At 49.8% G+C, this 27,630-nt stretch overlaps 1 non-coding gene across 1 annotated transcript in view; it reads right to left on the reverse strand.

The window, feature by feature from the left end:
• The window catches only part of LOC119382498 (uncharacterized), a 237,538-nt gene that overhangs the window by 167,319 nt on the left and 42,589 nt on the right, over positions 1-27,630 (reverse strand). The window contains exon 3 of the transcript XR_007415057.1: positions 15,349-15,414. This is a non-coding gene — a transcript (uncharacterized LOC119382498). The remainder of the gene's footprint in view (positions 1-15,348; positions 15,415-27,630) is intronic.

A 27,630-nucleotide genomic window follows, 5' to 3' on the forward strand; every position in this document is an offset into this window, starting at 1 on the left:
CAACATCACTAAGTAAGTATTAGGTGGTGTGTTCCTTTAATAGAAAATGCATACATACGTAATTCTACAGACCCTAGTTTCTTAAGCTGCGCTGAAAATGCAACTGCGCTGAAACTTGCCTTCCTCTGTGCCCTCTGCACGAGCTCATTGTTGTGTTTCGGTTTCGGTTCTGTATTGCACTGTACGAATGCCATGGGGCGCCGCTCTGGCATTCCTGTTTTACCCAGGCGACGTGTAAATAAAAGAGTGTGGAGAGTACTCGTTGAGTGCGGACGTTTCTTGTGCTTCAGCGCTTCGCGCCAAACCGCGTGTTCGGGCTGGCTGGCGTCCCCGCCGGTCGCGTTGGTCACCGCCGGTCTTCGCCTGCTGCTGCGCCAGGACTACCAGCCCGCAACACAGCACTCATGTTTCCCGACGTATTGCCAGATGGCGTCCATATCTCACGCAGCGCCTCTTCTATCGTCTTTACACGACATTTGCAGCGAAGCACGCAGATACGCGGCCAATTTTTTTATAGTAATTCTTTTCCCCTGAACTCTGCGCTGTTTTAACGTAGTGACGCACACTGAACATATCGTTTCGCCTTTGTCTTTCGGCATACATTCAGCATTGTTGTACGCGATTTTATTTATCACTGTCCTTCTATAATTATCGTGTTGCGTTATTGTATCTTTGTCCTCTTACCCCGACTTTCTGTTTCTACATTTTTTTATCTTCTTTGTTTGTATTTTCTCTTGTACAGTGTCTTTATTGCATTGTTTAATATCAGCAATATTTGTTTCTGCGTGCGCCAGCAGAAATACCTTGAGGCTCTTCTTAGGCACGTCAAATAAATAAATATATATATATATGATTGACAGATTATCATTAGTAGTAGTAGTATTAGTAGTAGTAGTAGTAGTAGTAGTAGTAGTAGTAGTAGTAGTAGTAGTAATAATAAGGCATTGTTCTCGTTAATTTGCTAAACAAGATATTTGAGCCAACAGCCGCCGAAAAAAAGAGAGCGCTGCACCTTGGATATATACGGTTTGGTCAACGCACCGTTCCCCCCTGTCCATCACAATCGTGAAGGTCGTGCCCTCTTGTCGCTCGAATATCTCGTTATCTCGGCGTCTCTCGGCAGCGCGGCGCGGGGAAACTTTGGGCGAAAACAAAAAAAAAAAGAAAAAGTCAGCACGATCAAACGAAACACGCGAACAACGAGGCGCGCGCGCGAGAGTACAGAGCTTCCAATCACCCGGGGAAACGAGCGGTTAAGGAACGTCAGAGCTAGAGCGGCTTGCTCCGCGCACCCCGAGCGAACGACCTCCACTCGGCGCCTCCGAAGCAGGGTTAGGACCACACGCGCACTCTGCTCCGATTCGGTCGATTTCGAAAGCCAATCATCTCGGCCACGAATCAATGCGCGAGCCATAGGGGGAGAAGGTGCAACGGCTTGTGCGCGCAAACAACCGTTCCACCAGCGAGACGGTGCAAACAAAGGACAGAGCAAGAAAAAAACAAATGCGGAGCGCGGGAGAGATGCTGAAAATGATGGAAGGGGCCAGGCTATAAGGATGGCCGGGCACAGAAGCAAGCGGCTCTCCTCCGCTGTACGTCCCCGCTGTACGCATAGGTCAGGTCAAATTGAGTGGGCTCATAACGGGTGATTGAGGAGAACGGAGGAATGGGAACGAGCAGACCCGGCGACAGCACGTACGCTGTTCGGCGGACAACGCCAGGCGCAGCTTTTCTTACGCCACCCTCATCACAAGGGAACGCACAGCTATGCGGCGGTACCAGTGCTACTAACAGGCTGCGCAAATTGTGACGCAACGCAGTTCCCACAGCAGCCCGCAGAAGCTCGGTTTGTTGAGAACCCTTAGTCGTTACTATAGCCGAGGCTGTTAACGCAGCCTCTTTCTACCAATAATGCCCGACACGCGCTGAAATCGACGAACGGATAAGATGGTAGGTCATCGTATACACGGACCCGAGAAAAGCTGGACGACGTCGTCGGGCCCAGATTTGAGTGTTGTCGTCCTATAAAAGAAATCCAGACAACTTCAGCGAGTGGGCTGCGACAACAGGATGTCTTGGTATACGTTTGCTTTGTCGGACACAGCACACAAATTAGGTGTGGACACGGAGCCTCGAACTAACTCGCAGTTGGCGGCGAAAAATGGAGACAACGTTCAGTTCACTTGCATCAGGTCAGAATACGATCCTATTCTGCTTCTTTTCCTTCCCGAGCTCTGTCAGTGCTCAATGGTCGAAGCGGCGTTTTGCAGAATACACTGGGCCATGAGCAGTAAATGATAGCGAATGAGTAGAATCTTCCGAAACGAATCCTTGCGTTGCGATATAGGCCCGTTTTCTCGGCTGAACTGGGGCTGTGTACGGTTTCTGACTGAACCTGCACGCGCAAGATTCTTGCAAACGATGCGAAGATTACGTTGCATTGTACTTGACTCAGCGTGGCGCACAAAGTTTAAGATGCCTAATTATCACCGAACAGCACAAATTGAGCCACAGGTCAGCAGTGCATGTCAACGAGCAAAAAAAAAAAAAAAAACCCAAATAACGCCACACACACACACACACACACACACACACACACACACACACACACACACACACACACACACACACACACACACACACACACACACACACACACACACACACACACACACACACACATGCAGGAGACACAAAAACAGTGAAAGCACTCGGTGAAGAGCCGCGACGACAGCCTCGACACAGCGGAAGGGAAGGAGGAGCAAGACGCAGCGTTTATCTTTAGCTTGACTTCGTTGCCGGGAAACTGAGCAAACAACGCCGCATACAGGATACGCCACGCCACCGACGGCTAAAGATTTACATTTATGTGACTGCCGCGAAGGAGGCTGCACCGTTCCGGCGCAGGCGTGCCGAGTGCGCGGAAGCGAAAGACGAAACGACTGCGCGGCTTGCGAGTAAGCTTCGCTGAGCAGCTAGAGATAAGGAACAACCAGCATCCAAAAGGTTAAAAGCAGATGACTGCTGCGGTAAGAAATATGCCCTATACGCTATACCGTGCTAAACATCGTCAAAGAAAAATGAGAAAAGAAGCAAGAGAGGAATGAGGCATTGCAGACGGTTCGCCGGCAGCCTTCTCTCCCGCTCGCCTGTATAACGTTAACGACGTTGTCGAGAGAGGCGAGTCGACATGCTGAACCTGGGGTCGCGTAAGTATTGCGCTTGCGCGGGACGAAACACAATCAGGGCCTGCATTCAGCTAATACGGCCCACAGGGACAGGAACGTGGCCCGAGCTGCTGTGAGCGAACCTGAGAAGACCCATTGCGCGGTCGCCCGAAGACCGTCAAGGGAGACTTGGCCTAGTCGTCAAGGCGCGCATGAGAGAGAGAGAGAGAAAGAGAGAGGGGCATGCAGTCTCATGCGGAAGGTAGTTCTAATCTTTACATATATGTAACGGAACATCTAGCGTGGACTCGTACAGTTCTATATTGCGAAAAACCGCATCACATATGTTAGCGTGTAAAGGTCGGCTGTAGTTCACTAAAGTCTGCTTGTTGGTGTGACATGACACGGGGCAAATGCGTAGAAGACGAGGACAGAGAGCAGGCTTTACACACACCAGCGCTGTCACGTTCACTAACATGGCTGTTTCGCCGTATTGGTAAGAGATGACTAATAATCTTGTGTCTCACGTCTTCTTCGTTCTCCTCGTTTGGTTGGGCGCTTAAAGATTATTAGTCAACACTAGACTGAGAATATAATCAAGTATTACGAATCTTCGAATTACCTATTCGCACTTATCTTCGTTCTACCTTTCTTTATTATCGGAACTTGAAGTAGGATCGTGTACTTTGAACACTCAAACACGAAAACGTTGTAGCCCCTGAACCAACGCGCCAGTTAAATGCGGGAAGCGGCGAAGACGTACAAAAAAAAAAAACAATAATAAAGAAGTAAAATAAATATATAATTACGGCGGTGAGATTAAATCTGTTAATTGGTTGATGAGAATGTAAAGAAAAGCTAGACATTTCTGATAGAAATGTGACTGGAAGCGTTTAGCACAGCACGCTGTGGTCCCATCCAACACAGGGAACGCCGACGTACGCGCTATCGGTCATCAATGGCCAATTCAGGTGCACGCAAACGAACTTGTTTTAGCAAGGCTTGTTTAGAACTTGTCCTCTGCGTTTGGCTCGGCGCGGTAACGTTGAGCCATCAACTCGGCAAATCAAGGCCTAAGGCGCTGCACACCTTTGCGTCTGCTGCCGAATTATTTTTTTTTTCATACTTTCTGTGAGACTAAATATATGACACACATGCGACTGCAATCAAGACTAAACAAACCAGCACAAAACATAAACCATAACTAATTCTGTAAGTCAGATGTGCGCACTTAGCGGAGGCGCATACATGTATATGACACACAATTGGCCTCTAACAAAAGGCTTCATGAACCAGCCCAACGACCAAGGATAACTTTTCACCGCAAGTAAAATTTACCAAGCGAATGAGAACAAAGGGGTGGCGTCCGCTCGGACGAAGCGCTGGACAGGAGAGCGTTTCGTCCTGTATCTTCTTTTCGCGTATGTACCGTTTTCGGCGCTGTTAGATTCCCAGTCCTGCACCGACTAGCTCACCAGCGTGAGTCAAAATGTCATGCGCTCTAAAGAGTTGACTTCCCTCAGATGAACTCTGCTCAGCGCGCGACGCTTGCACTGCGACGTCTTGCAAGCTTCCTCGCGCCTCGGAAGCACCCGTCCTGAAGCAGCAGGAAGCTCTCGAGTATCTTGTCTCCCGGTGGCAGTGCACGTTTTAACGCCTCATCAAACGCGAAAATTGGCCATCGGCGGCGTCAACGCGAGTGATGGAAAAAAATCATCATCCCGTGGTGACGTCACCATATGACGTCATGACGTCACAGATTCCAGAAATTTGTGAGGTCATTATGACGGAACTATGACGTAATAGTGGCGCTACATAACGCGACGTCATATGATGACGTCATCACATGACATCGTCGCTTGGTCAGGACCGGAGGCAGTGCAACACTACGTTACGCATGCAGAAAGCTTTCGGAAGGGGGAGGATCAACACACAGAATGCGAGGAAGAAAAAAGAGGCAGAAGTTCGCCTTCGAGTCGTCTTAGGTGAATGCATATAAGGGACCCTGTGAGATTTTTTGCTGGCGCCTCCACCTTTCACCATCGCGGTTGCAGCGAACGCCGGCCTTCCGCTCCGTGGCGCTGCGCGCCGCTGATCCGGCGGGCGAGCGGTCGCCGGCCCGCAGGGCTCTGCAGCATAGCGCCACACCGCACGGCTCGGGGGCCGTTATAAACAGCTCTCTAACGAGCACTCTCATCTACGCGTTAATTAACAGCAGCGAGCGATGCGCAGAGATTCCGCACTCGGCGCCAACGTTATGCCCCCACCCTCCTCTCCCACCTAAGTTCGACTGTTCAGGCGGTGAACGTACAGCGAAACACCGTACATTCCCTTCTGGTTATTTTGTCCATGCGCCGCTATTTATTAGGCTTTCCGTTTTCTTTTTTTTTTCATTTTCTTATGTTATAGCTATTTTTCATTATAAGGCACACCCAGTCCGGAAACAGAAACTACATGCAATCCGGGCGGCGCAATGTTTCTGTTGCTGCCGCGCGGATCCCTTTCTATTCGAATTGAAGTGCGCCCTCGTTGTTGCTGCTGCAGCTGGGGATCTTTGTCGGTGGTTTCATTTGTGTATATCACGTTACTTGAGGAATAAAAGTAGATGGCCGCACAAGATGGATGACGTGTATTGATACTGTTTGCCGATTACACATTACACATGCAGCCGATGAAAATGACCACGTAATTAATAGAAGTTCAAGTAGAAACTAAGAACATACCCTTTGCCGGAACTTATGTGGCTTGATGCTATGCATGGACATAAAGACGAGGGACGGGTAAAGATATAAATAAAAGAAAGGAGGGCCTATAACGGGAAAAAGCGAAGGCATATTTCTTAAGAAAGGGAGAGAAAAAACACGACCAAATACTGATAAATCCCTTCGAGATGGAGAAACTCGCCTAATAAGAGCGCTAGGAAAGCGGCCGTAATAAATGGGTGCGCCGGAAACAACGACATTCCGACAGCCAGCTTTCACTTTACCGGAAACGCGCTCCCTTGTAAGGCCGCTAACGGGCCGGAAGGGCGCTCAGAGAAATCTATATCTATCTATCCATCTAGCCGACGCTCATATGAACATATATATATAACGCGGCCGTAAAATTTCGCCCCTCTCAGAAATTGTCAGATGAACTCAGTCATTTTATTGCAGCTTCAAAGCAAGGGTTGCGATAGTGAGGGAGAGAGCACTTACGACCCACGGTGGAAGCCGTAAAGTGGCGAAACGAAAAAATAGTAATAAAAATAAAATGCCTGAAGCGAACAAGGAGCGGTGTTGGCAGGGAGTGAGAGGGAGTGAGGACGCTGGTGAGTCGAACACGAAGAAGATAAAAACAGGGCAAGCAGAGAACAACTGCGAAAAGATGAGGATGAAGGAACCAAACAAGCAAGGCTCGAGAAGTGGAGGGCGAGAAAGAAAGGCCCAGCCGACCGGTGCTGCGGGAGCCGCTCCAACTCGTCGGGATCCATAAGCGCGCGATATTGGGGCCAATACGTCAGGATTCGCATTTCATAAACGTCAGGACCCAACGGGAAAAACATCCGTCATCCTGCAGGCGTCTCCCCGTTTTCCTCCTCCACTTTTTCTTTTGGCTCCGCCGTGCTCGCGGAACGCTGCAGTCAGACCTTTCGGATCGGCCGAGCGCGAACGTGGGCTCTGCGGGGTGGAAGGGGCAGAGGCTGGAGGAGGAATACGGGAACCGAAGAAGACGGCACCACTCGAAGTATACTCCGGGAAGGAAAGAAAGGGTAGCGAGAAATGCGACGCCGGAGCGGGGTTTGAGCGAGAACGCTTCACGCACTGCTGCGCCGAGTCCCCTGGCTGCGCAGCAGAGACGACGTCCGTGCGATGAGACGTCGGCGCGTCTCGTTATTGGCGAGGAGTGATGCCTGGCCGTCATTGTTGGCCGCTGGGAAGCTGCTTGCGGCGCCGAAGAAGATTCGAGAGCGCGATGTTTTCAGCGCGCGCGCACTGGACCGACGTGTCCTATAAGGAAGCCCGGCGCGCACGCGCGCTGCACACGCAAGCGTGGCCCATAACATTCGGGAAGCCGGCTGCGCGCGTGACGGATGGCTGCGAACGCAAGGATGCATCTTCCCCTCGTTCCTTCGGCTTGCTCTTCTTTTTCCCGAAGAAAAAAAGTCTTTACGTCAAAAGCGTCTCTCGCTGCTGCCTCCCAAGATGCCGCTACTCCTTTCACGTCAAGGAACTGGAGTTTCGCCCTTGGGAACCTTTCCTTTCTATTTTTATTAACGTTATTTCTTTTTCCCCAGGAAGTGCCAACTCGAGGCTCTTTAGACTGCGTGCTCTGTCGCTGCCGAGGAGAGCGACGCGCTGCATTGGAGCGAAACGCGGAGGACTGCGGCGGGGTGTCTTGCTTGGAAAGAAACCATGACAGAAGAGACCTTTCCTCGGCTATATTTGATGTTTAGTTTCAATTTTTTTATGCTAGGTGGCCCAACTGCATGTCGTAACGTTGCAGGAGTGAAGGAAAGAAACTTCCCCCTGTAAAACATAGGGCCAAACAACGAAACGTTCCTTTCCTTCGACCTCGTCCTCACCTTACGTGAGGCCTCCTTACAGCCAAGTACCGACGGAAGAAGCCAGCGTACTCTGAAAGCTCCCTTCACCCGTCCTCGCGGGAGGAATGGTTGCCGCGCTCCTGCGTTCGAGATTATCTATATAAGCTTTGCTCACAAGCGTTTATTCTGTAAAAAAAAAGTTGGGTCACCACGTCACTTCCAAATTGAAGTGTTAATATAGAGACGCGTGTACGCTTTCTTCCAACTGCGATTACTAAATGTGAAAAGCCACCGTAGTCGAGCGCAAAACGTGGTACGTTCTAGCAACACTGAAACGCCCGCCTCTTTAAAGGGACACTAAAGGCAAATATTAAGTCGACGTTGATTGTTGAAATAGCGGTCCAGAAACCTCGTAGTGCTGCTTTTATGCCAAGGAAGTGCTTATTTTGAAATAAAATCACGTTTTTAGTGGTCCGCATCGCGTTAGCGCGCTTCAAATCTCCCGCCTGAGTATACGACTCTCATACGTCACTGCTGCCGTGCCCAACGTTGCCCGCTTTTACTGCGCGGCCGCCGACACTAGTAGCAGCCGAGCGGAAGTAGCGGGACCCACAGTAGCAACAACGGCGCTGCGGCAAAGACTTGCTCGGATGGGCACATTCAAAGCCGTCACCAAGTTGCGGTTGGTCTCGTAATCCTCAGTACGAAAGTGCAGCGAGCACACACGCAGAGGTTTTGACTGTTTAGCACACTGGCGCAATGGCATGACACTAAGCCACTTCGAGCGTAAGGGTTCATTCCGCGGCACCCAGTGAAAAGACACACCGGTTTCCTTGCTGCAGCACTGGCGTTGTGCACCATTCGGGCATCCGGCAATATCACACGCATGCGGCATTTTGTCGAACTTTCTGTCAGAGCGACTTTCACGAGCGCGCAAAACACGCACGGCAGTACGCGATCCCGAAACTACCACTGAGACGGGCGAGGCCACGGAGAAAGAAGTATTTGAGGAGGAGAATCTGTCGGCCGCGGCAGCGCGCGAGGGCGGCGCGATAGCGTCACGGCGGAATGCGGTTACGCCGAAGCACGACAGATGACGCTTTCGGCCTGTTGCCATCTTTTACATGCTCTTCTATGGACGCGACGAATAAAAATCGTGATAGCGCCTCGTACATTGTAAAATTTCTAAGATTTCTGTCTGTAACATCAATCGGTAGATAGGACAGATATTTTAACTGCAGTTCCTAATCGATACTGCCAGAATTAAAGGCCGTACAGCTCTTGAAACGAACTGCTAGTAGTGGCCCCTGAGCAGACGACGTCTGCCGCCGCATGCACGCGCCTCTCGCTCCTCGCTCGCATGTTATGCGCGCGCATGCGTAGGTGGCCTTGGGAGGGAAAGTTCCCTTCGCGATGTGCTGGTTTCTTTCTCTTTAGTCCTCTCAGTGGCTCTCGCGCGTTGCGCCGGCGGCGCCGACTCCTCGAAGTTTGCGCGCGCTTTTCACGCCGCGACAAAGGAGAGTGCTTTGCAGATTTCGACCAGTGCTTCTTCAGGATGTGGCGGAAATGTGCCGTGCAGTGGGTACAGCAGTGGGTACGCGTCCTGCAAGGAGAAGGTAATTACCTTCGAAGTTCCTAGTGACCCAGTGAGGTTGGAAGCGTGGGGTCGCGCCATACCAAGAAAAGACCGACAGCTGACGCCTCGTGACTACGTTTGCGAGAAGCACTTCTCGTACAGTGACATAGACAGGCGGCGCTATTATGGCGAACTTGGTGGCGATGTTCTCCTTGACAAACCGAAACGGCCAGTGTTGTTACGAGACGCCGTGCCTTCAATCTTTCCGCGTGCTGTCCCAGATACTTGTCTGATGTTCTCAAAAAAAGACAATGTGAAATTTCAACCACCTGGGGTTTTGTAACGTGCACCTAAATGTAAGCACACGGGCCTTTAGCATTTCGCCTCCATCTAAATGCAGCCACCGCAACAACCTAAATCTGCATTGATGGCATATAGGGTAAGTCCCATCATTCGTTGAAACAAGTTGCATCTAACTCATTGAGTTATCAAAAATTATAGATTTCTCGTTGTACAAAATATATCACGCTGGTAATTTTCCTGTATGTGACGCCATTTTTCTCGTTAATTTACCGAAAAAACTTGGAGTGCGCTTGAGCTTCGCCTTTAGGAGTAGAACGCGATAGCGTAATCGGGCCCCGTGCGCATCGCCTTCTCAACTGCTAGCCTCACCGACACGGACGCCGACACCGGTATTTCTGCGAAACGGACTCTTTAACGCTGTCGCGTTAAAATTTGGAGCCGGCGAGGACGCACAAAAACACATCCATTCGGGCGTGAAGCGCGAACGGCGAATCGGCGACGAATGGCCTTGAACCGGCGAGCTTCGTCGGAGAGCGCGGTGAGAGGGACGCACGCATTTTTCCTTCTCCGCTAGCGGACTCTCTCGACAGAGGGCGCATGAGCGCTGTGCCCGATTACGTGACTTTATTAGGACGCCCGAGCGAGCGCAGTTTCGCCTCCTCAAGAATTCTTGCTCCGTGGGCGAGGCACAGTTCGGCGAAAACGGAACCTTTGAACCATGTTTGAACCAGGCGCGCCGTTCCCCATGGCAACGCCACGGAGGTTTTGTTTTCCACGAATCAAGCGGAAACGAACAAACAGCATTTTATTACGTCTTTTGTTGCTCGGAATGTTCTTTTTTTACTGCTGCTAGTTTGATTACTAGTGATTTATTGTAGGCCGACTTCCCTACGTCATCGGGATCACTTCGAAAATGTCCCACTCGTGGCGCTCATCATGTGATACATTTAGCTTAATTTCTCGGTAAGTAGGGCACTGCTGTTGATAATATTGCCGTTTTAGAAGTTGTCATACATTGGGCTTTCACTCTGACATAAATTGTTATTTGCCTTTAGTGTCCCTTTAAACGCTGTCAGTCTAAACGTGCTTCACCGTGCGCGCACGCTCGCGTCTCCCCGAAGAGGTGGGGTGGGAGGGTTGCCTCGGAAACAAGCATCACGTGGGCTAGCTGTGAGGTGAAGCGCTCGTTAAGGGCCAGGAGCGGTCGTAAGGGCGCACGAAGGTAGACCCAAAGCAACATTGCTTGGAGGAAGCGCCAAGGAAGCCTTCACCGAGGGCTCCTCAGTGAGGAAGCTTTCAGAGTGACATAAGGCGGCCTCACCAAAATGAAGGCTTCCTTACTGAGGAAAGGAACGTTTCGTTGTTTGGCCCATAGCGTCAAACAGATTTATCTGACGCATCGTTGTCCTCACAATGGCGAAAAATTAGATTCTCTGAGGTACATTGCATTTAATGGTAGTGCATAGAATAAGTAACGCAGGTTGTATTCGCATCTACTCGGCGAGTTGTCCAAATGGCCTAAATATGGGCACAATATGCTGAATCGCTCCAAAATCCTACCTACAGACAATGTTCCTACATTCCTGTGCATAGTCAGAAGGTGCGCAATAACGCTGTGGAACCTAGAAAAAGTCATCCACGTCTTGTTAGATAGCTTACTCTACTAGCCGTTGTCTTCTATTGAAAAAGTCGAGGGAATCATAACGGCCTCAACCAAGCCGTAACCGAACGATCGTGTCACCATAAAGAGGAAACCGTCTAAACACCCGTGAAGTGCTGCAGTTGTAAACAATACGGTATACGCGATAAAAAAAAAAAGAAGAGTGCCGAAATCTTTTTCCAATAGAGTCAGTCAGCGAACGTCTAATTCCAACTTCGTGACTGGGAGCCCCATTAAGAAGTTTAGAGCTTAACGTAACGAAAAAGCTGTCGTGACTTCATTGTTCGCGTATTTATACCTGCTTATATGTGTTGTTTCGAATGGTGCACGCAACTTGCGTCGCACATCTTTGCTATGGATTGCCGCTAATCGGTGCATTTGTCAACAGAGAAAGTGAAGCGAATGCGAGACAAGATCGCCCAGACATTTCCGTTTCATCCAACCAACTAATCTCCTTTGGCGGAGCGTACGCACCGTCAGTACGACAGACGTTGGACGATGCGCGTTAGCCAGCACGGCCTATCTAACCACGCCACGTCTGGGAAGGGCTGAGAGATGGAGCATGAAACTGGCTTAGCGCCATTAAAACTTCCAAACCCGCCGACCGTGCATACAACAAAGCTCACGGCATGTACGAACACACAAACACACGCCCTATTTACAATGCGAGACTCTGCGCGGGGCTTACAAAAGCTTCGCCGTGGCGAATCAGGCAGACGAATGGCACAGGCCGAATCGAACGTCGCTTGTCAACTGATAAGCCCTACGCGGTTCGGTACGGTCGGGTCGGGCGGCTCAGCCACAACTCGTCGGAGCGCTGCATTTATTCTGCACGAGTGCTCGTCGCATAGGGCGGAATTCACATCAGACGGACCGCAACTCATTACGGAACAGACTAGTGATGACTAACAATGGCTCGTGCAAGGATACGTGCGCGCGCCGCTTAAAACAAAGCAGGGCTCGCGAGTGCACGCGATGACAGTGCGGGCGAATCGAAGGACGAAGCCGAACGTCCATGTAGCCGGAGGAACGATAGCAGCGCTCAAGTTTGCGCAGCGCCGTCCGCCGCCCCAGCGGAGAGAGGGGAAAACTCCGGTAGCTGGGACGGGTCGCTCTTGCTTGGTTTTCCCATCGCGCGCGCGGAGAACGTTCTCCCCGGTGCTTTTATCTCGCATTTTTCACGCTATGGGTGCCGTTCCTTCGTCGTACTCGAAAGCAGGCACGCAGTCCTGCTGCATTGTGAACTGTCACAAAAGTTTAAAAATATCGAAGAGGCTAAAACTTCTTGTCATGTTCTACCGTTTCCAATGCAAGCAGTCCGAGGAGCAGAGGCGTCAAGAGTGGATTATGGCAGTTCGCCGCGATGCTTTCGCGGTCTTGTCACCTTGAAGCAGTTTTTGTCGTACACAGTATTACGAACTATTAACGGGGAGAAACGCGATGATCGTGCTCATTTGAAAGGGAAGTGCGTTTGTGAACCGAAGTTACAACAAATAGACAGCCGCTGTACGTTTCGAGATTGCGCGCTGGCTTTCCGAGTCAACCATTTGTAATGTTACAGCAGCGGAGCATTTGGGCTTATTACACCACAGTTTAAATAACGTACCGTGAGTACTAAGTGTTTAATTCAGCTGATTGCGGTACATTTCCCGTCGCGGCTTCCTGTAAACAGAATTAAGCTGTATGTTTGCACTGAGCGTTTATATTGGCCTTGCATGCGACACGCCGTGATTGCTTAGAAGGCTGAAGTGTTGCGCTGCTAAAATCGTGGTCATGGGTTCGATTCACGCATACAGCAGCTGCATTTCGATGGGAGCGAAATGCACTAACACCAGCGTACTTAGATTTACGTACACGTTAAAGAAACCCAGGTGGCCGCAATTAATCCGAATTAATCCACCACGGCGTGCCTCGTATTAATATGTCATGCGTTCGGCACGTAATAAAAAGCCTTGCATGCCGCTTTGGAAACGAGCTGAAAAAAGAACCAAGGTGGCAATTAAATTTTCGATGGCTTCGCGAATTCAGATGCGCTTATTATTGGGCACAAATCTCGGCATAATCATAAACATGCGAGATCCCAGTGGGTATTGTATAGTATCAGGGGCGTAGCCAGAAATTTTTTCGAGGGGGGGGGGGGTCCAACCATACTTCATGTATGTTTGTGCGTGCGTTTGTATGTGTGCGTGTACATATACGCAAGCAAAATTGAAAATTTTCGGGGAGGGTTTGAACCACCCCCCCCCCCCCCCCCCCCCTGGCTACGCCCCTGTATAGTATGATGCTGACCAAGCGAGCTGTCGAAACAACCAAAGCGACATTCGAATAAGCGAACACGGTGCGTGATCAGGCGTCGATATTATTCGAAATGAAACACGCCTCTGCAAGAAACATGCATCGTCGAAGTGGGCATGAAATATTTATTTATTTATTGTTTGCGTATATCATTATGCTGTCAAAGGGAGCTCTAAAAAAATCCAAGGCGACATTAAACTTGCGATCCGACGTTGTTATCATTCGATGCAAACCTCGGCAAAAGTGAAACTCCCACGAAACTGAACACTGCGCATTGCGATGCAGCCAGTGACTCAACAGGGCAGATGTAAATTTATGCTCTTCACACTGAGCTCATAATAAATTTAAAGCCGCACGACAAACTTGGCATACAAGCAATTGAAAAGTTATCAATAGAAAACGCACGCGAAAGCGTGCTGGATGGTTGCTGACAGCTCCGAGTATACACGACTGCCGCAACGAATGTGCGTTTTACCGGTAACATAATTACAGAACTCGCGCAGTCACCTCCCTACTCATGTCAAAGAAATGTGCTCGTTCAGCATCTGCACGCACGTAGCGCTCGCACAAACAGCATCGCCCTTGACGACCTGCTCGGTCCCGAAAAGGTGGTCGATCAACCGTCCTCCTCTGGTAAGATTCCCACCGTTAAAACGTTTTTTTCCATCTCTGGGATCTTTCTAAACCTTCAGAGCAAGCGACACGTGAAGCTGCACGTGCACGGTGAGCAGAGAACAGCGCGTGCAGGGTGCCTGAACGTGCGGAGACAGCGCAGTCAAAAGGCTGGTGTGGGGACAGGAGCGACCGGTTTTCGCAAGAAAGGCGGCGAAACGCGTGCGACGCAGCGCCCCCTGGCCGAGCTTGGGAGGCCTATCAGCCGGCTGAAATTGTAATCTGTGGGTGCAATAACAAAGAAGAGAAGACGAAGCACACAACAGAAAAGAAGCTTTTCTCTCTCTCTCTCGAGCGAACAGAAACTACGATGGAGCGAGACGAAGCAGCCGATACGGCTCTTTCTAATTTGAATCACGGCACCGAAGAAGACGAAGCGAGGACACGTCCCCGCCGCGAGCACGTCGTACCCCCGGAGGGCATCGCAATGCTGGGCGTCATTAATTCGTCGGCGGCGCTTAACCCTCTCCTGCGCGGAGCCTTTCCCCTAGTGACGCCGCCGACGAAGCGGAGGAACAGAAAAGAGGTCCGCCGCCGACAAAGAGGCATTGTTTGCGGTAAGTGTTTTGTTTGCCTGATGGATTGACTCGGTTTTTCTCCCGGGCCTCGCATCCCCCTCGTTCGTTCGTCATCCCCCCAGATAGGGGGCGCGGCACAGAGCCTCAGCGTCTCGCCCTGTCTCTGGCGCCCCCGAATAACGGCGCTCGGGCGATAATGAACGAGCCGCGCAGACAATGAAGGTTCTCCTTTGCGTTTTATTTGGCTTTCACGCGTGCGTCTGTATTTGGGTAAGCTCGCGCAAAACAGTGGTCTGTGCGGCTGGCTGAAGCTCCCCCTCCTCCCTCCCCTCATTTTTAACTGCGGGTCAAGAGGTCGTCTCGTAGGCGGGAGGGAACGATCGTACGCAGCTTCCGGGCTTGAACCCCACGAAGCGTTTCATAGTGCGTTTTATTGGTTGTGATGGGTCTTAGAGCTCGGCGTGGTTGTTTCTCACGTCGCCTCCTTTTCTTTGAGGACTATTATAAGGAAGTAACGGCTCGGGCACCGCCGTCTATACTGGTCTTTTCTTGAGTGCAAAGCTAATACTCGCTAGAACGAGTAATTGCTGCGAGGATTATTGAGAATTTGACCATGCGCAGTGAGCACTTACCTGCAGGATGTCCTAACGATGGCGTACCAACCCGTCCATGAATGCGAAAGCCGCTTCACACGATTGCTGCGAGATAAAGAGAGATTTCGTTAGGATCGTTACATTTAGATATTCGTCGTTTTTCGTTATTACAATTAATTTATTAAGCGAGTGAGTAGGCTGCTACTCGTGAGAGCCTACCTTCGCGCGTGCATATGCGGTGCTATAAGATTATACATTGAATCCATACTTCTTATTTGACGCGCCAACTGGAACATCGCTCGAACAGCAGTTGCGCGAAGATTAAGCGGAGTGAGTATCATAACAAAATGACTCGAATAAAGTGGGCTAAGTACAAACTTGGCTTCCTTATAAGAATGAATGTTAGGGTTTTTCGTCCCAAAACCACGATATGATGATGAGAGACGGCGTAGTGAAGGGCTCCGGAAATTTGCGCAGGGTTCCCCATAGGGGGGGGGGGGGCAGGGGCGTAGCCAGAAATTTTTTTCGGGGGGGGGGGGGGGGGTTCAACCATACTTCATGTATGTTCGTGCGTGCGTTTGTATGTGTGCGTGTATATATACGCAAGCAAAAATGAAAAATTTCGGGGGGGGGTTAACCCCCCAACCCCCCCTTGGCTACGCCCTTGGGGGGGGGGGGGCGATGGTTCGTCGCAGCGCCCCCCCTCCCAATTATGTCAATGTGTGGGGCTGACTTTGCGCCCTCACCCCACTTAGGTGAATAAAGGGGCGGGGGTGCAGGGGGGCCTGCCCCCCCCCCCCCCCTCGCCCTGTGCGCACGCCTATGCTTGGGGTTCTTTAACGTGCACCTAAATTTAAATCACACGGGCCTCTAGCATTTTGCCTCCATCGAAATGAGGCCGCCGCGGCCGGGATTCGACACCGCGACCTTTGGGTCAGCAGTCGAGCACCGCAACAACTAGACCACCGAGGCGGATTGGCTTCTTTATGACCTAGCGTACACTTATTGTCGTCGTGACACGAACACGACACGGTCCATTATGTTAACCATTGACTCTCTTATGGAGCCTTTCTCATAGTCGTCATGACATTGAATATTATCTGAAGCGCAGTGCATAATGAACGCTGCTTTAAGAGGAGAAAAAAAAAAACAGAAAAAAGTGCCCTTCTCCTCCTCTCTTCTTTTACGCCTTTGCGATTTTTAATTTCAATGGGTGAAAGAAATATACAGTTTTTCGGGCGAGATTAAAATATCAACAGCAAGGAACGGAGCTAAGGACAAAGGCTTCGTTTCAATCGCGGACAGACAAGCGCACTGCACATATCATTAGGATTACCTTCAGGCTTTTAATTATGCGGAAGTTTACTGTTAAATAAAAGGGCGATGTTTGTGAATACCTTGTAATGCACAGCGACGACAGACAGATGACAGATCTTGCATAAGGCAGTGGCTCATACATTTCCTCCGGAATAATGGAAGAGTCGCTTGAGCACGAAGATAGTGCTGTACTGCGGGGCGATAATTAACGACCTTGCGTCGTACGAAGCGTGCGCTATATGTGGAAAGCGAGCGAACAGCAAACAAACGAGAGCTATAGAAGGAAAGAAATAAACACATATAAAAGCTCCCGGTCATAAAACAAGGTTTAGTAAAGCACGGCTTGCGAAACGTCCCCACAAATGAGGCCCACTGCACGGCCCTGTTTCTAATCATGCGCGCACTGCGCATACCGGGAAACTCTTCCTGCCTGCACCATCGCATTCCTTTCTTAATTTTCTAACCGCCATACGTAGACCCCAACCACTGAACCAACACCACTCTCATCACAGCCGAGGCTGCGGCACGAATATTCGTATTCATAACTCACCCTTCAGAGTCATTAATATCGCGGAGCACGGTGGTTGTTCGCGGAGCGTGTTAGGGAATATCGCGCGAATGAAAGAGGTAGGAAAGCAAGGGTGCGAGGGAACAAGCTCTAATGTTCATCGGCGTAGCCTCAGACGCGCGCTATTTATATGTACACGCACACGCAGCCGCCTCGCAAAAAGAGAGCACGACATCTGACGCCTTTGTGTTCGGGCGTGGTTGGCAAACCCCCCCAAAACAGCCGCTTTTCTCGTCGGCGCTCCCATAACGTGCCTATATAGTTTTTTTTTTATTATTACTCAATCCAGAACTTTCCGCGAAACACCCAGTAAGGCACGAACCGTCGCAGAAGGTGTGGCAATATCATGGCAAAACGATAGCCTCACATCCGGGCACAACGAAGCGGGGGAAACGCATCCATTATGAAAGCGTTCAACGCATGTCTTGCTTGTGGTCGGCACGTGTGCGCGGAGTTTCGAAATGCCGCATCGGCATCCACCACCCACCGCAGCCGATGTTTGCGAGCGCACAAAAGATCGCCGCGTGCTCCCGTCAAGCTCCCTGGTCAAACGCGCGGTTCTGCTACTGCATGCGCGCACTGTGCTGTCTGTAACGGCTCGCGATTACTTACTGCAATGTGGCGCCCTTACAACTCAATCCCAGGTGGGCCGTCGCGGTGGGCCAGTGGTTGCGATGCTCGACTGCTGACCCGAAAGACGCGGTTTCGATTCCGGCCACGGGGGTCGCGTTTCGATGGAGGCGAAACGCTCGAGGCCCTTGTACTGTGTCATGTCAGTGCACGTGGTCGAAATTATGCGGGGCCCTCCACTACGGCGTCGCTAGTAGCCCGAGTCGCTTTGGGACTTTAACCCCATAAACCAACCAATCAATCTGATGAGGGGGTAATGGTTTACGTTAGGAAAAGAAGGGTGTTGCCATCTTCTGCAGCTCGTATGGAAGCACGGTCTCAGCGCCACAGGGAAGGGTGAAATAAAGAAAGAGAGAGAAGACTTGAACGAACGTGCGGAGGGGATGCACGTCTGGAACCTCTGTCGACCATGCGGCACAAATCAGTGTGTACACGTTCCTCTAAAACACGAACGAAAGCTCGTTCCTTCCCAATCTTGGAGCGAGTTCCCGTTACAGGTTCCCTTAATGCGAAAGGAACTCCTTTCAGTTACATTTTCGAAAATTAGAACGTGTCGTTACATTGATGTAACATTTGAATTTTTAATCAAAATACAGTGCAGGAAATTTCTCAGGTGAAAAAAGGGAGCAGTTTAAAGCTCATATCGGGCTACATACATTTTACGGATTTGACATCGCCGGCAGCAGGTTATATGTAGATAAAAGGGATCTAAAGAAACGCTTCCAGACGAATCTTTTTAGAAACCACCGGCCATACTACAGACACGTGTAAATGCACCGTTCGCGCTCGTCTATTAAAAGTGCAGCACACGTGCCACTTTCCACGTCAGTCTTCAAATGCGCACTCGGAATACCGCGCTTCAGATATTCAAATAGAAATTTCCGCACATGCACAACACAATTAATTTTCTTGCAGAGGAAGCCGCAGCGAAAGGAACAATACATAGGCTTTTAATGAGTGCTGATTTTAATGAGTGCTAACAAGAAGTCGGCAGCTGACACATGCAAAACGGCCCTAGATCAACATGCGATACATTCATAGCCCTGGCAATTATTGAGCCTTGGTGCGCTATATTCTGGGCATGAAGATCGTGGATTGCTCCGGGCGATGCGTAAATCATAGGCAAAAACTTGTCGTTGTAAATAAGCCCACCCGCATCTTAGAAGGAGAGCACTAAGAGAATACTTAACCAGCAAAATATAAAAAAAAGTGATAACTGCTGTTATTGTCCTTTTCGTCTTCCGCCCTTTTGTTCTCGCCTCTGCAGCATTCAGGGAGAGAGGATGACGAAGAAAAAGATGCATATACTGGCGCGGTTGTATTGAGAGTACCTCCCAATTTTCTTTCTATTTCTAGGTCATTTATATCAGTATTTAGAGCCATTTTTCTCCGTGTTCTTCACAAAGACCGGGAAAGTTAAGCAAAAAAGGCGCAAAAATACATGCACAGGACACTGCATGTACGCTCCGGCAGCGTTCTTGTGATTCGTTCTTGCCAGCGTATCAATAAGTCCAAGAAAATGTTTTGCGTCGTCAAGTTCGCACTAAGCCGGGGCGTCACTGCAGCTACACTGCCACGTTTCCTTTCCCTGCCGCAGTACACTGCCGTTCAATGTTCCTAATAACCCATTTCACGGCACTTTGCTTTGATATGCGCTTAGGTCGTAAAGAGCGTATAGGTAATCTGGCACGCTACCCACTCGTGAAAGGGTAGTGGCCGGATCCTGGGTCCTCGGGCCGCAAATTTCACGAGTAGCTCCGTCCAAGCGAAAAGTTCGGTGAGCACAGTGTGTTCGAGTGGGGTATACCGAGGCACAGTCCCCAAGCTAACTAAAGTGGTCCTCGCGCGTGGCCCTACGTGACAGAGGCCGGCCGAAGCCCGGGCGTCCGCTGGGGACGCCAGGCCGGTAATGGGCAAACAGTTAGGAGCGCCCGGGTTGCTTGATGCGATTATCGAGCGCGCCCAAGGAGCGCGGAGATTAGGTGGCGCGCGCCTATCTTGCCCACAGAGCGAACGACGACGCCTGGCGGCGGCAGCTCGATCGAGCTCCGCACGCAGATCTAATCCAATCAGTGGACACGTGAGGACAAGCGGCAGCTGTAGTTCTTCCAGCTTTGTTCGGGTTTGTCGTTATTTTTATTTTAATGCACGCTACTGCTGCTACGAGTGGAGCTGAAAAGCGCTGCTCTGCATTCCTATACACCAAGCGTCGGTTGTAGTAGCGCTGTCGCTCGACCATCCTTCGCACAGCGTGGGATCAAAGCGCGATCCCAGCATGTCCCAGCCACTAACGATCGCCCGGCGATTGCGAAGCCGGCAACCAATTGGGCCAATCCGCGGGCGAAACGAAAGAAAGCTCGGGCGACGGGCCTGCTGCGCAAATTGGCGATTTAGTTTGCACGAGCACATGTGAGCGTTCCGTATTGAACTCTATAGACGATACAGGACAAACGGATAACATGGATTTACTGCTGGGCATCGACCTCTCGCGCCCAAGGAAACACAGCCAGGCAACCTTTCTACTTTTCGCTCTCGAACCACTGTTAACAATACTACTACTACTGCTGCTATACCATTAATCTGCTATGTACTACTTATAATGACACGCCCTCAAACTGAGATGAAACATTCTTGAACACGGGTTGTCGCTGGACCTATGACACACACCTGCTATTTCGTTCTTCCCACTGCGTACGTGAACGCCTTTATTCAGCAGAAATTAGAAATATATATATACTGCGGGTGTCGGAAGGCTCGAACGTCGGAGTGTTGCAGCCAATATGGAGCGGCGGGTTCGGTTATGCCTCCGGCAGGAGGGTGGTAAATTTGAACACCTGCTGTAGGGTGAGTGAGTATAAACGTTTATAACCTTCACAAACATCTACTAGTCATGTTTGGTATGCCGCATGGCAAACAGAGATTTCAACAACGTTTTATAGGCGCAAGCCATCCCTACTAGTACAGCATTTAGCGTTTTTTTTATTTCTTATTTATTTTTCTTTTGGACGTTGCACACTCAGGAACGGGACAAGCCACTAAATTATCATTCATCCTGAATGCTTTCCCGCAAGCCGCATTAAAATTGGATAGTTTGTAACAAAACTACAGCCCAATGTAATAGGTCAGTTCTAAAAAATCGCCCTGTAATACCAATATCTAAACTGGTATTATTCAACGAGGTACTATTCTATGCCCTGCACTGATGTTTAGACTGGCACGTGGTAAGGAATAAAAAAGCGGAGGGTTACAGAATAGTTCTAACCACGCGGAAATCTCGGCACAATATGTTTTTCAATTGGAAAATGAATGTGTATGACCTCTTGCCAGTAATAATTATGATAATTTCTGGTGTTTTACGCGCTGGAGCCAACGTTTCGACAAGCGGACTTGTCTTCTTCAAGTCTGCAACTTCTTCAAGAAGACAAGTCCGCTTGTGGAAACGTTTGCTCCATTGACACGCCGTGATCAAAGGATTTTTCATCGCTTCCAGATTCCCTCTTCCCCTGAACCTTATTTGAATATGATTACGAGGCACGCCTTGGTGGAGGGCACCGGAAGTTTCGACAATGTGGTGTTCTTTAACGTACACTGAGATTGCACAGCGCACGGACTTCTAGGATTTCGCCTCCATCGAAATGCGACGGCACCGGCCGGGATAGAAACCACGACCTTCGGGTCAGCAGCCGAGTACCGTAACTAACACTGTACCACAGCGGCGGAGAATCTCGGGCCTATAGAGTCAGATTGACATAGCCGCTGATCTAGCGTGGCGGTGAACAGGACGGTGTTCACACCACACGCGTATTCGCAGATCGACAATATTGTTTGGAAATGGGAAAAACAGCGCAAAACGAGACGTAGCACAAGTGAAGGAACACACAGGACGAGCGTTAGTCAGCGCTCGTCCTGTGTGTTCCTTCGCCTGTGCTACGTCCCGTTTTGCGCTGTTTTTGCCATTTACAAATGCGTGACCAACTAGCCCTGCGAACCACACTTGGACAATATCGTCGCTCGATGCAAGCAACGCGGGATGCGGCAACGCAAGAGCTGCAGAACGGTTAGAGACAAGCACTTGGCACGTTCTTCGCCACTTCGTTCAGCCGCCCGCATAAATGCGCATGCGAACGCGCGGACGTCGCGGGAAGTAGAGACCATTAACGAGCAGCGCGCAATGCACGTTAAATAAAATAAAGGGAGGACGAAATGGCGCAACAAGCAGTGGAACGTCGCGCGAGAAGGCGAACGCAGTGAAAGGCAAAGATGGCCGAGGCGTGGCAAACACGCGGAAGGCGGTGCGCGCGGTTAGCGCAGCGAAAACGGACAGACCGAACGGCGGTTCGATGGAGGAGGCGTGATCGGCGAGTAAGGAACGAACTGGGTTACCAGGGCGAGTGAACGAGCAAGACGCGGGAAGCAGATAAAGACAGGAAAGGAGGGTGGAAAGAAGGATGCGCACGCAGAAACAAGATAAAGGCCCGGACTATCGATTGGCCGCAACGTCTCCGCAAGAACACGTGCTGCAGAAGACGCGCAGTTGCCGGAGGCGACGCGTGCGCGCAGAACGGCACCTCTTTAGCGCATCTTTTTCCCGCCTTCCTCATTTCCCGAATGCGCGCGTCGTCAGCGGCCAAGGAACAACGTCTTCTCCCGAGGCGCCGATGAGCTGCAGGAAACGGAACACGCCAGACGCACGCACGAATGCCTCGGGGTAATAATGACTGCGTCGCCGAGTTTCATACCGGAAGAAAAGGACGTTCGGCCGTCCAGCCAGGCCCAAGTAGAAGCCGAGACGAGCAGCGGCCGAAGTCGAAACAGCGAGGGCGACGGCACGCGTATATATAAGAACGTCGCGCGCTGGCAGCAACGCGGTTCCCCGAGAAGGAGGAGGACTTGATTAATGGCTCGGTCTCGAAACGAGTCAACAGAAGCGTGTCAGGAAAAATAAAAGAAAGCGCGAGAAGAACTTTCTTCGTTTTCTCCTCCTATCTATATTTGTCTTCAGGCATTGGTTTCTTCATTTCTCATCGACATTCGAACTTTCTCCTTATTTATTTATTCTTTCATTTGTTCTTCCTTTAGGTTCCGTGTTCAGAACTGATCATGTTTCGAGAATGACAGAGTCGTAATAGGAAGTAGAAAAAAAAAAAAGGCGGGTCTGGGAACACGACGGTATGCAGGACTGTCGAGGAGAACCCGGCGGCAATAAACATGGGAGCCAGGCGCGCGAGACAACGGTGCATTAGTTCGTGGACAGCGCTTCGAGACGGCGAGAAGAAATGATGAAGAGCCAAAACAAATAGAAGGGATGAAAAAGAGAAAAAAAATTGGGTAAAGAAGAGTCCGAATGACGGCAGAAACGAAATTGCAAGCGCTGCCTCGGGAATGGAGGCGGATCATTTCCGCTAACTCGTTTCCAGCGCTCGGCAGCGTAACGCGCTCCTCGTTTCGGAACTTGTACGAGCATAACCAAAGAAACAGGCAGACAGGAAACAGAGAAGACGCAGCCGTGAAAGGAATGGAGATTGGGAAACGTATGCACGTCGAGTAACACAAACCAAATCACGACGCGCACGTGCGCTAACTAAATACACGATAAGGCGTCCCGCACGCCGCCGCTCGCATCGGTCAGTCAGCACAGCGAACGTGACGATTCGCTTGTAAAATTTGACATTGCATGCCGCGGCGCGTGCAACTGTGGACAGATTGATTATTATCTGTGATGGTATAGAAAATTCGGCGGGAAAAACGGATGGAACAATCGCGTATGGACAAAACTGATACATCGACGGCAACATTTAACACAAGGGGCCGCTGAGGCGCTAAGCAAGAGAGGTTTAGTATACGGATGAGAGAGAGAGAAAGGTTAAGTGAAAGTCAGGGAGGTTAAACAGAAGAAAATTTGTGAGTGGTCTCCATGGACCACTCACAAAGAGGGAGCAGGAAAAGAACTGGAAGAAAATCGTTATACAAACCAAATTAAATGTGGCTCCCATATTCTGGTCTCCTTAGTTATTGCCTTTTACCAGTCTGCTGACTGCAGCTATACCCATGCTGTATATGTATATATGCCGAGCAGGCACGTAGCCAGGATTTTTTTTCGGGGGGGGGGGGGGGGGGGGCGCCAAGGCCTAATTATTCGAAAGAAAGTCTTTTCATGGCAAAAATAAAAAAAAGTTGCCCGGGAATATAAAAGGCTGGACGAATTTCGGGGGGGGGGGGGGCCCGCCCCCCTTGCCTACGTGCCTGATGCCGAGCATTGAGAGCCCGGCAACGTAGCGCTCGCGGACTACCAGAGAACGTTTCGTTGAGTATATATACGTGGACACTCGTAGTAGTGTTCCCCTTTTTATGCTTAAAACAATCTAATAAAATGCTTCTCATCAGGGTGTCGGAACGAAATGTTTTTCGTTTCGGTTTTAGTTTCGTTCCACAGCAAAAAGTTCCGTTCCGTTTCTGTTCCGGAACGAAAAAAAAAAATGTTCCGTAACGGTTCGTAACGGTTTTTTTACGCAAAAACTTGAAGTTAAGGTAATCGTAAAAAAACATTGGATTTGCGATGTAGTTACTTGCCCTCCTCTTAAGAAAGTGGGACAAGGGTAAAACACGTTTTTCAGAGGAGCGGAAGCAACTCTACCACGAATTCCTACCAACTTGCACAAAGCAGTATTAATTTCAAAGTCACAGTATTTATTTTCTCAAAAGACAAATACGATTTTTTTAGTGGGCACAGCGCTTTGTGTCAAGGCAGTGAGCAAGATCTCAGAAGCAGCACGTCATTGAATGTACTCTCTGATGTCCGAGACCGCTGTTCTGATAAAAGGATCGCCAGGCCTGCGCGGAACACGCAGCACAGTCACAGCGAAAGCTGGAAGAGCGGGCTTTGTAGAGCCCGTTGTAGATTCTCTCGGGGCAACTAATACAAGTACACATGCAAGGTACCCACTACGCCATAAATCATCGTAATTTTTCTCAAGTAGCGAAGTTCCCACTATGCAATTTTTCGTCATTTTTTGGAGAAACGTGGTACCCGCTACACATCTGTAAGACAGTGTACTTTGTGCTGTGGCTGATGACGATTAGGAATTATGGCTGAGCACTTTGCAGAGGGTTGGAAGCAGTGTTGCGGAATGGGAGCCTCCATACCATTCCAGTTCCATTCCGGGGAGTTAGGACTTGCCGCATTTCCATTCCTTTCAATTCCTCGGAATGAAAAAAACTTATCCCATTCCCACTCCGGGAATGGCCAGACAGTTCAATTCCATACCTGTAATTCCTCAACGTAGGAAAGGCACCTTGATAGTTTTATCGAGTTAAGAATGAATGCCCCATAAAGCTCTTGCCATCAGATGCATTAAGAACTGCAAAAGTACGCAAAACACGTTACCAAGGTAGCTTGGTGACATCTCGTGCAGTACAACCACCGTACTAATTCCCATAGGGGCAGTTCTTGCACTACCTATAGTATTTGCATGGTCAGCATGTTTGAAGGAATGGTGGTGTTTTAATAATTTTTAAGCTTAAATGTGCTAATGCTAAAATGACGACACAGCGTATTTTTATGCTGACAAAAGCAGTGTTCAAGAAAACTAAGCAGTTTTACCACGCGTCTGGAGCGGTCGTGAATATTGACAAAACTAAGATTTGGGTAATGGGAAACAAAACCCTCTAGATTTGCTGGTATTAGTTGGAACAGTGCACCGCTCGGGCACCTTGTTCCTTTGCATCGAATACGGAACACTGGACCGCACTGCTCGTCAGCACTGATGGCTGTCAAGCGCGCCTCGCAAGCATGGATGTGGTGAAGAGAACTTTCTGTGTTCGCCTGTGCGCAGGTACGCAGTGTCTTCCTGGTCGCAAGGGTTATTTACGTGTGTCAGGTACTAAATTGCTCGTGAGATAAAGGTCAGGCTGTGCATAAAGTATTCGCCACTTTCGTGTGGGGGTATCAATGCGAACCAACGCGCAGGGGTAGTTTGCTTCTCCCTTCAGCACCTGCTGGGATAATGCATTTGTTTGTACTCTAACTTATGCCTCTGTTTGTAGTAGGCGCGTTGCTTATAAATGTACCGTGCATGTAATCAGCCAAGCCATTTTAAAAACACTGCTTTATTGTAAAAGTCGAGGCTCTGACTTACTAATGTTTGAAGTTTGAAAAACAGTACGTAGACGAAAACGTGCTCTATTTTCGGAAAAAGACGTAATTTCATTCCCATTCCATTGCCTCCAAAAGGCGCTTAATTCCATTTCCATTCCATTCCTCCAAGCGTTGTCCCCATTCCATTCCGGGGTCGCGAAAATGTGGAATGATTTCGGAGCCATTTCACTTCTGGACTGGTGGGAAGCATTAAACCACACACTTTGCGCTATTAGCATTGTGTGATGACTGGTTGTTATTTTACTCTTCTGCTATGCTATATTGCATATGTTAACACGATTCCTTGCCCGACATGACGCCTGTATCGAGTATTTTTGCGAAGGAGTTACAAGCACCAGCGTGGCACTGTGGTGAAAGACGCGACTGCCACGCAGAGGGCGCGGGTTAAAATACCATCCGACCCTAGAAATTTGTCTCTCATTCAATTTTTTTCTTATTTCACGAGATAGCGGTCACGGACATCGGCGGTGGCGGACAGCTATGGCGCCAAAATCAGCTGTTGTGATCTCATAACAGCTTTTGCTGTAACGAACTTCAGCGACGACAATGCCCTCTCCACTTTGGTCTTCGTGACAGGCGCGCAAAAGTCCACTTGCGTTAATATAAACATCTCTGGCTGCCACTGTTTTCCTTTTTCGCACAATTTAAGCATATCTTTGCTTTGGAATTCCTGCCCGAGATACGCGCTAATACTGCACCCTGAGATATGCTCACAATGCACGATCTCAGTTGGTCCGGATCGCGAAGTTTTCTCGTGAACCGAAAAACGATTGAAAAAAATTTCGGTTTCACTCCGGAACGAAATAATATATAAAGTTTCGGTTACGTTTTCGTTCCGATCAAAAATATCGTTTTTTTTTTTCGTTTTTCGTTTCCGTTTCTCTTTCACACCCTGCTTCTCATCGTCACTTTTACTGTTGTACTGCACGAGCATCTACAACGCGTCGATATTCCTAGAAAAACCGTAACGGACAGTGAAATCCACTCAAGATGGGTGCACCAACGAACCCAACACCTCCTATATAGAAGATGTTGGCCAACTTGACAGGTAAGCTAGGGCAACGCAATATTTATTCCACTTCATCGGATGTAAAAGTGGCTGATAGTGAGCTTTCGGTAGGCGTCTATGCATAATACAGTGGTCGAGAGGCGTTGGTTACCTGGCTTCGCAAGCATATATATCACGTCGCATTTCTGCTTGCAATCGCTGGCCGAGTAATAACTGGGTGTTTTCTTCTAAACAAGAACAAACAAACGTGGCCGCAGCAAGCACAGGACAGGCTTGATTGGCGAAACACGGGAGAGGCCCTGCAGTGGGCGTAGTGAGGCTCCTGCTGCTGCTGCTGATGATGATGATGAAACACGCACTCGCACAAAAGCGCAGTTTTCCTGTACACTGAGAAAGACCAAGGGCGGGAGCCCAGAGCGAAGGAACACGGCGGTGCGGTATTAACGACCAGCGTTTGTCAGCGGCACCACCGCAATGGCGACGGGCGGTGTTCAGCGGAGAAGCACGACTGCCAGCGAGGCGGCCATTAGGGCGCTATAGCGGCACGAGCTGGGACCACGCCCCAATAATTACATCACTTATTTTGGGCCTGTACCCCCCATTTCTTTTTTTTTCCGAATAAGATTGCAAGTTAGGCTTATT

This window comes from Rhipicephalus sanguineus, chromosome 2, assembly GCF_013339695.2.
Source record: "Rhipicephalus sanguineus isolate Rsan-2018 chromosome 2, BIME_Rsan_1.4, whole genome shotgun sequence".
Classification (NCBI taxonomy): Eukaryota; Metazoa; Arthropoda; class Arachnida; order Ixodida; family Ixodidae; genus Rhipicephalus; species Rhipicephalus sanguineus.